Genomic DNA, 10,382 nt, shown 5'->3' with positions numbered 1-10,382 from the left:
GGACACTAGTTCATAGGGAGTTTGCATGTAGTGGATAATAGGTCTAGACCCGAGTTTTATTTTATTGCAATATCACAGGATACTGGAGTGAAGTTGATTTTCTATACTGGGATGTTGAGTCAACTTTAGAATTGGATTCCAAGGGAGCTAGTATTTTTCTATGAGTTCCATTGATCTCTACTTGAGCTCTTAATTCATGGTAGCATAGTTTTTTAGGGAATTTTGTTTTCTAATTCATTGATGTGCATAATGGGATTTTAGTAGAGACATAAGGTTACATTGAATCTTGCGAATGGTCTTTCTAAATTAGTCTAATTAATTAATTGGTGCCCAATAGGGATCATTAATTAATTAGTACCCAAATGAGTTAGATTAAGTGATCCAAGTCCAAATTGGGCTCAAGTCACTTAAGTCCACAAAAAAGCCTATATAAACTCCTTTAGGAGTTTAAGGCTTCATTTTCTACACTCATCTTTCATATTCTAGAGAAAAACTCTAACCTTGCCCTCTAGAGAGAAGACTACCCTTCTCTAGTGCCTAGATTTGTGAGAAGGAGTGATTAGGCAGAAAACTTCTTGGTTGGTGAGACTTGCAACACACTTTATAGGACTTCATTGGATTGTTGTTGATGTAGGGACATCTAAATCACAAGTATAATATTTATTCTCTAGAGGTCTATTTATTTATTGTTTTGTTGTCCTGCTTTTTTGTTATGATTAGATTGACTTTAGGACTAGTAGCATGTACCCTAGGTGATCTAAGGCTGGGAAGGGAGAGATCTAAGGATTCTCTAAGTTAGGATTTATTCCCTACAACTAGTATATGATCCCCTAGTTAGGATTTAACATGTTAGAATAATTCTAGGGTGTGCTAACTCTATTTTTCAGAGTTATTTTTTTCATCTCATTACCCCTAGGGATGGATGTATCAAATGTTTTTATTTGTTCAATTGAGTATGGATGATTGTGGTTGTATTTTTTATTCTTTAGATTGGGTTGTATTCCCTATAAGATGTATAAGATTTTTTATTGATTGTAAAAATCCAATTTTTTTATTCTTAAATGAGTTGTATGATCCAATTTGAAAGATGATAGGATTCATATTCTATCGTAATATCTTTTAAATCCTTCTATGGTAACCTTAGAGAAGGAAGAAGATATTCATGGAGGAAGACATTCCAAAAGGATAAGAATTTGCATGCAACCTATGTGTAGAAGCCTTTTTTGATAGTATAAGGTTTTTCTAAATTTTAGAGTTTTTATTTTTTTCTAATCCTAATTTTTGTTGCAAGAGCATTGTGATATTTTGATAATTCTTGGAATTTGTTAAATTTTAGATTTTTGTTACCAAAATCTATGATAGGATCCTAAAGACCATGAGAAACACTTTTTATTTTCTTTTTATGTTTTTATGCTATTTATTATAATTACTTTTATTATTGGTTTATTTGGTGTAACAACTTAATTTTGGTAAATCTTAATTAAATATAGATTTTCTTAATTTTCCCAAAATATGATACTTATTTAGATTAGAAAGTTCAAAAGATTAGGATTTTTTTAAAGATTTCATAAAAAAGTTTAAGAGTTGTTATTTCATTTTCAAAAATAAATTATGAAGGATTTCATTTTTAAAATCTTCTCAAATTATTGACATCTTTAAGAATAAATATTTTTTCCTTTTGGAAAAAAAATTCTTATCTTCATTATCTTTACAAAAATATATATTTTTCCTTATTTGCAAAACTAATTTAAGATTGTTAGGACATTGAATCTTGTTTATATGTTGACAATTTTGTTCATTTTTTTGTTTGGCCATAGAAGTCTTTTTAGGTAGTGACTTGCTCTCCATTGAAGATCAAGGGTTGTTGTTCATCCAATTGGAAAGTCACAGGTACGTGTAAAGAGGTGTAGCTTGTGGCATATTAGGCTTTTTTAAGGTATAAATAGGTTCGACATCATTTTTAGACTTAAAATGTTTTAAAATATTTTTTTCAAAAGAAGTAGGGGCTGCTCAAGTGGTTAACCCCACTCAAGCGATCAACCCACTCATGTGGCTTAAGTCCACTCAAGCGGTTATGATAGTCCTGTTGAGTTTAAAAATGAATTTTGGATGAATTTCACTCAAACTCTTTAGGACTTTGTCGATAAATACCTCCCTAATAACCCCTTGAAGGTAAAAAAGATCTCATTTTAATTGAGAGGGTTTAATTTAGAAGATCTTTTTAGAAATCTTAGAGACAAAACCTAATATGTCACACCATTTTCGATCTCTCATTTAAGGATTTGATCTTTTAATCTTGGATTAAAGACCCTAATCCCTTTGGCGTAGCTAAAGGATCTACTAGGGAGCAACAAAAAGTTATTGCATCGTGGACATGAATCAAGTTGTAGATGTTGAAGAGTGGTTTTTAGGGTGAAGTGGCTAGATAAATATTCGTAACTTGATTTCAAATAGTGAATTTAGATTAGTAGGTTTTAGATCTCGTAGTTTTTTATCTTCATAGTTTGTAGGTGTTTTCTATGTAAAAATCTTTTATATCCTAATAGACTATATTAAACTCCTTTGATTGATTTGTTGGGTTGTTATTGAGTTAGTTAGGGTGGTTATTTTGGTGATCATTATTATTCATAACATCTCTTAGCATATATTTGGATATAATAATTATATTATTTTGTCCCTAACTAATCACATGATATTTCTAAAAGGTAAAAATAAGCTTTTTATATATCTAAAGATTTAAGGTATAACCCATTTAGTTATTTAGGATACCTTGATATCTATTGAGATAAAAGAATTGAGTATAATATATAAATATTTATTGAAAATTTTTAATCACCCATTTACCACCCCCTTTGGGTGTTCGCTATTGGGCTTTCAATAGTTTTTCAAAGATAATAAATATATTTAAAAAAAAATCATGATAGCTAATTTATTATTAAGAAGGCTACCAAAATAGTTTTGGAAAGTTAGTAATTTAATGGGAATAAAATATTTTAAAAATATATTCCAAAATGGAATGTTTATTAAATTGGAAATAAGTTTATAGAAAAAGAGATTTTATTTGAAAATGGATTTTTGAAACTTTAAGAGTTTATTTTTAAATAAGGTGCTCTCATGGAAATTTTAAAAAAATTTCAAAGATCTTTTTCTCCTTTTTCATTATGATTCCAATTTAGGAACTAAACAGTTTTGGTAGATTTTCATAGAAAATAGTTTTTTCCTATAATGGAATTAATAAAATTTATATTTTTAATTTTTTTTAATATAATAAATTATTATGAAAATGAGATTTCATATTTAATAATATTTATTAAATTGAAAAAATATAGGAATAATGAAAGTAAATATTATGAAAATCTTTGAATTGAGAGAGCTAAAGTTCCTTTTCTAAACTTTATTTTTAAGGGTTAAAAGTATTTTATTTAAATTTATCTTTTTGAATCCTTGAAGGATTAAATTTTTCCCAATTGGATAAGGTATTCTCAAGTTTTCAAAATCTCATTAATTATAAGTTTTCTTACTATACACCAGAGTTTCCAATTTGGAGAATAAATAGTTTCGAATTTTTTTATAAGAAATGATTTATTATTAAATGGCATTACCAAAAGGTTTAAAGGAAACTTAGTACGAATTGAAAATATTTCTAAGATAAAATATTTATTAATTGGAATTGTTTTGGGAAGGAGAATTTTTATGAAAATAGATTTTAAAATTTGAAAAATTAATTTTTGAATAAAATACCCATACTAATTTTATATTTTTCAATATAACATTCTCTTGTTATGCTAAATTTCCAATTAAGAAAGAAATGTTTTTGAAAATTTTTATAAAAAATAATTTATTCATCAAAGGTAATTACTAAAAAGCTTTTAGTTAACTCAAAAGATTAAGTAGGAAAGGGCAGGCAAGTCCATAGCCTCCAAGATCAAACCCATCTTGATTTGTGCCATTACCACCCTAAAGGTGGGTTAGTCTAAGGAATTAAGGGATATGGACTTTCATTATCATCTTAAGGCCCATCTTGATTTTGGGTCATCACCACCCAACGTTGGGTTGGGCCAAAGTATTAAGGGATATGGATTTTCTTAAGGACGAAACTACATATATTAATATTGGGAGTAAACACCCCAACAGTGGGATTTTTTACTTGGTAAAATTGATGTCAAGGATCTTAGTTATACACATAGCTTAAATTGTAGGGAATTTTTTATTTGCTCCATTTATCCTAGATCAGGTTAGGTGTATGCAATTCTCTTTAGTCTTATCTAGTTTTTTACACAATGGAAAACATACATGTAAATTCAATTTCATGATCTAAAACACAAGAACAAAGAACTTATCTAGATCCAGATGTTCCCAAATCTAATCCTTGCAATGAAAAAACAAATTCAAAGTTGTTGGATATTTCAAGAACCTTGATCTTCCACTTGATGACTCAACCTTTAGGGCTGACACTCCAATTATGGGAGTTTGGAGGGTGGAGGCTAGAACTCTCTCTTTCTTTGGAATGTAGAGAATGGTGGGTGGAAGAAAAATACTAAAACCCTAACCCCTAAGGGGGTATTTATAAGGTTCTTACTAGACTTAAGTGACTTGAGCCCACCTTAGGTTTGAGTCACTTAATCTAGTCTAAAATGGGTATTAATTAATCAATTAACCCAATAAGGTTATTTAATTAATCAATTAGTCCAATCCATAGATATTGTAATCACTAACCCCATGCAACCTTATGAAATTACTAAAATGTCCTTAAGCACATAAGTGAAGTAAAAGCTAATCCAATCCTCATAAACCATGTCATCAAGGTATATGAGCTTGAGTAGGGGTCACTAGGACCCATATGGCATTATTGGCTCCTTCAAAATCTAATTTTGAAGTTGATTCAACACCCCACTACAAATAATCAACTACACTCCAATACCCTATGTAAATAACAATAAGATACCAAGTGCTTGGGTTCGTGACCAATGTTCATTGTATATAGTTTCTCATGAACTAGTATTTGTAATCCAAAAAGGTAAAATCTATCGACACCCTCAAGATTACCTTGACCATCCTTGAGTTTTAAATCCTCCTATAGTGTGATCAAATGACATATCTTTCCTCATAAAGAGCTTATGTCAAGTTTCACTTAAGGAACTACCATCGCCATGGTTTACTTGAACACACCTCCTTAGGATCACCTAAGGGGACATATTGTTTCAATCCTATGTGATATCATGATACCTCTTTTGAGAATACTTATTGCTACTGACTTCCATCAATAGTGATCCAATCCATAAGGAATATATGATCGTTTTAAGATCTCACCTATAGAACAAAGCCACTACTAACTTTGCCATAAACTTGATATTCTTTCATGATTAAGAGATAATAGAACATGGTTTTTTTTGTGAAGTCATGACTACCCAATAACCATATGTCATGACTCACTGTAAATCCTGTCCAATGCGCAACTATTTACACTAATAAATTCATCATGGGAAACCCATCCTAATGGCCAAGACCAACAAATTCCAATAATTTGGAGGTATTACATTACAACCTTTAATGGATTACCTAAGTCCATGAACCAGTTGTGAATAAGTCATCTATTTTCAAGGAACTCATGATTTGGATCTTTTATACAACCCTTAATATAACCAAGTCATGTACAATGTAAATGATGCAGATTAGAATACTCAAAAGGTGTAATGTATGGAATAAGGATGGATTAAAGTGCAATTAGAACTTTATTAAATAAATAATAACCTTCAAATTTATTATATCATGTCATGACTTTAAGGGCTCTATCCTAACAACAATATGAAAGTGACATTCCCAACGTAGGGGCTTTCATTGACTAAGGGCTAAACTAAAAGGTATGTTGATCTTGCCTTAGGAACTTTCCAAGTTTAAAGCAAAGAGATCAATTTGAGAGGGTCTCTACCTAGTAATAAGATCATGACCTGCCTAACATAGGCTTGATACGTATGATACTAGGATACCTAGCAAAAAAAAAAAAAAAAAAGGTAGTCTTAAGTGCTCTACATTTGTTAAACTATATTGTTTTCCTTGAATAATCAATGTTAAATGCATGGTTATATTCTTTGTTATGGATATCATGTTTACTATTGTTATCACTCTAATTCTTACAATCAATTAATAGACTAAGCCCAACTATATGATTGGAAAATTAATTTGGACATAATAGAGAAGCTAAAATAGGTAACACGTAGGTCTAATTATTCCTTATGAACAAACCTAGTAGGAAGAAAGAGTAGTACATTAAAGGTGGCATAGGACAGATTAGAGGACCAAGTGTCTCATAATTAGGTCTTTGGATAATGTGTTACAACAAAACAATAAATGTCTATTTCCATGGTCTTTGATATTCTCTTTAGTTTACAATGGATATTTGGTGACAAAGATAAGTTAACTAGATAAGTTGTCCTTAGGACTATTATGAATATAAGGTTTGTATGATCTTAGAGACCTTATTAGATTCTTATGGGATAACTGAGAGGATTCTAAAAGATTAGAAAGGTGTTAACAAGGGAGTCAAGGGTTTTTCTAGTTCTTTTACTAAGAAGATAAATAATAACACAAATAAATAAAGTTTAAGAGAGGGAATATGAGAGCAAACACAAGGGTAGGTATGTAGACCCCAAAATTTCTCCTTGGGCCTGCATATTATTTACATCTCTTAAGCCCATGTTTATTGAGTTCTAACTTTTAGGCCCATGATGAAGTCCTTTAAACCTTCAATGGCACCATTTGGTGTTAAACTTGAAAAAAATGGGCTAGACCTATTTTTTGACCAATTCTTATTAGGGACCTCGGATTACTCCATTCCCATGCCCTATATCTCGTAAGGTGCATGCATTTATCCCTAGGGATCTCTAAATCTAACACAGTGAAAATAAATGAATTCAAAAACCATAGAATAATACAAATATAGAGATTAAAACTCATACCTATGATTTGGTTGTTCCCAAATTGAAATGCATCTAATGAAGAACATGCTTGAATGCTTTGGAGGTCTCATACACCCAAAGTCTTTTGCCCAATGACTTGAACCATATCCATGGCACTCCAAAGAGTGGAGTTTAGAAGAGTGGATGCCTAAACTCTCATTCTCTCTCTGGATTTGGAAGACAATAGTCAAAAGGCCATTAGAAAACCTTAAACCTAAAAATGGGTATTTATAAGGTTCCCCATGTGGGCATAAGTCATGGGCTTAGGTTACTTAATCTAAGCCCAAAGTGGGTTCTAATTGATTAATTAACAACATTGAACCATTTAATTAATCAATTAGCCTAATCTAGAGACCTTATTCACTATCTTTTGTGTAATCTTGTGTAATTACCAAAATGCCCTTATGCATAGGAGTAAACTAAGAGTCAATCCAACCCTCATAAACTGTGTCAACATGTTATATGAGCTTAGAGGGGGAATCATTGGGACCCATAGAAGTATTGGCTCCATGAGAATGCAATTTTGAGGTAGATTCAACATCTTGCTAAAGAGAATCAATTGCACTCTAGTATCTTATGCATGTAAATAACAACGAGACAAAGCTTCAGTTCCTGATTTACTATCCACTGCATGCAAACCCCCTATGAACTGATGCCTGCAATCTAACAAGGTAGTGTTATTACCTATCAAGATTACCTCTCAAATCCTTGAGTTACAAATTTCAATTATTATGTGATCAATTGACATACTTTACCTCAAAGGAGCATATTTTTAAACTTTTCATAACATTTTTTTTAATAATTTCTTTCCAAATAATACTACTAAATATGAATTTTCCTTTTGCCTTATCTCATATCTATATCTACACTAAATTAAAAGTACACCAATTTGTAAAACAATTCTAACCATAAACACCCTTATAAAGAATTTGATTCTCTTTTATTATGTGGAAGATGTCTTTTTAGATCCTACCTCCTTACCATAATGTACATTGTTTTGCATTTAATTTTCTCATTACCTTTCTTTAAGAGACCTTCCACATCTCTTTTTTTTTTTTTTTTTTTTTGTAAAAAGTTTAAGTCATAATGTGGAAGATGTCTTTTTATATCCTACCTCTTTACCACAATGCACATTGTTTTGCATTTAATTTTCTCATTACCTTCCTTTAAGAGACCTTCCATATATCTCCTTTTTTTTGTGTAAAAAGTTTAAATTATAATGTGGAAAATGCCTTTTTATATACTACTTCCCCACCATAATGCAAGTTATTTTTCTTTCTCTCATTGTGTAGTTACTTTTCATGTCTTTCCCTTTTTGTGGTTTTTCATTCTCTCACTACTGCGGGCATTGCCTTCTTAAGTAGTCTTCTATGTCTCTCTCCCATTTTGTGCAAGACTATCCCTACAAGAAATGTTGGCCTTCATTATCCATACTTTGACTCTACTCATTCCCACTTTAGCAATGGTGAGAACTCACAACCTTTAGGGTTTCTTTTGGAATATATTTTGAGCTTGTTTGGATGCCTAAAAAATAAAGAAAAATAAGAGAAATAAGAAGTTTTCATCATTTTCTTGTCATTGCATTTTTTGTTTGATTTTTTCATTATCTTGAGAACAAAATGATTCAAGGTTTTGGTTTTTTTTTTTTTTTTTTTTAGTTCCTATGGAACCAATTGGGGGTTTTAATGTTGATAAGTCTTAAATAGAGCCCAATCACTTAATGCTCAAACTACTTTTGATTTGATGCAAAACATGTTATTATGTTTTTATTCTTTGAATTTTAGCACATTGTTTTTATCCAACACTTTTCACTTAATAACTTTTATTTCAACCCCTTTTCTCATAATCTTTTACCAAAATTTTTATTGAATGACTTAATTTTGAATGGATAAATGAATGATATGATTTCTAAAGAATGGGGCAGATTCTGCCATTTCTATGTTTGGTTTTGCTCTTTTAATACTTAATTGAACTAGCTAGGAAGCACAAGGTGCAAGAGGGGAAAACTATGACATTGTTTTCGCTTTTAAGCATAAATGAGTGCCACATTTCATGCAAACAAATGAGTGAATATTATTAATTTTTACCATTTCATGCTTTTAGGCCAACCTATAACTCATTTAATAATGTTTGATGTGGTGATATGGGCTATATATGGATGGGTTATTTCATGCTTTTATATGGATGAACTCATTTCTATTTTCAAAATAAGTAAATGTTAATATTAGAGAAAATTTTGAAAAAAAATATATGAATCTAATCAATGAAATATATCTCTAATAAGGTATTTGTAATTTGAAACTAAGAAAATTAATTCAGGTAAGTGTTTGCTTTATGATACAAGAATTGGGATTTAATATTGATTTGTAAGATTTTAATTTTAAAATGTGTAGAGATTAAGAAAAAATAACCAAGATAGAAAAATTATATGAAAAAAAATTGTAAACTTAGATTTCTATATAAAAATTAGATAAATAGCTTAATTCTATCATAATTATCTTACCAAATAATTAAGTTCTAAACAAAAGTATATAAATTTGGTAGATTAAAATTTGTGTAGAACATATAATGTATTTGTATACATAAAATAATATAATATATTTTATTCATTTTGTAGAGGGATTTAGAAAATATGAGTTATATGAAAAGTTATAAATTAAAAGAGATTTAAGGGAATATGAAAAATATTAAACTTTGAAAAGTCTAGCCATGTGAATGAAATTATGGTTAATTTTTATGCTTAGTGAGAGGAAGAAATAGAAGTAAAATTACTAAAACTTCGTTTTTTTTAGAAAAGGTATTTTAACAATATTTATATAAGAGACAAGGATAGTTTTAATATTTTTAAAATAAGTAGCAATTCTTATGCTAAAATTGACTTAAGAAAAAAAATATTAACATTTTGAATTTTTTTAAAATACAACTTACAAATATTTTTTTTTTTAGTTTTTGTTTCATTCTCCATTTTTTTTTAATTTTCTTGCTCAAACCCTATTTTTTTATATTCCCTTTCTTATTATAATAAATTAAATATTAGTTTCTACCATCTTGAATAGAACAATCAGACTCATCTTGAATTTAGTGAATTATTTTTTACCATATTCTATAAGATAATTTAGATTAAACTGGAAGTGAAAGTAATTGGTAAAACTCTATCATTAATTTTTTTTCCTTAAAAATTATATTTTAACAATGTTTATATTAGAGATAAAAATAGTTTAAGTATTTTAAAATAAATAAAAATCCTTTTATGAATTTTAGGATAAAAATTAATATTTAAACTTTATAAATCATATTACAAAATATAAGTCAATTTAAAGAGTTCTATTCAAACACTTTTTAATAATTATATTTAATTTTCAAAATTAATTTTTTAATATTTAAAAAAACTACAATAAAACCCCCTATAAAATAATACTCTTGGGA

This window comes from Vitis riparia, chromosome 10, assembly GCF_004353265.1.
Source record: "Vitis riparia cultivar Riparia Gloire de Montpellier isolate 1030 chromosome 10, EGFV_Vit.rip_1.0, whole genome shotgun sequence".
NCBI classification, from domain to species: Eukaryota; Viridiplantae; Streptophyta; class Magnoliopsida; order Vitales; family Vitaceae; genus Vitis; species Vitis riparia.
This window is presented reverse-complemented; position numbering follows the sequence as displayed.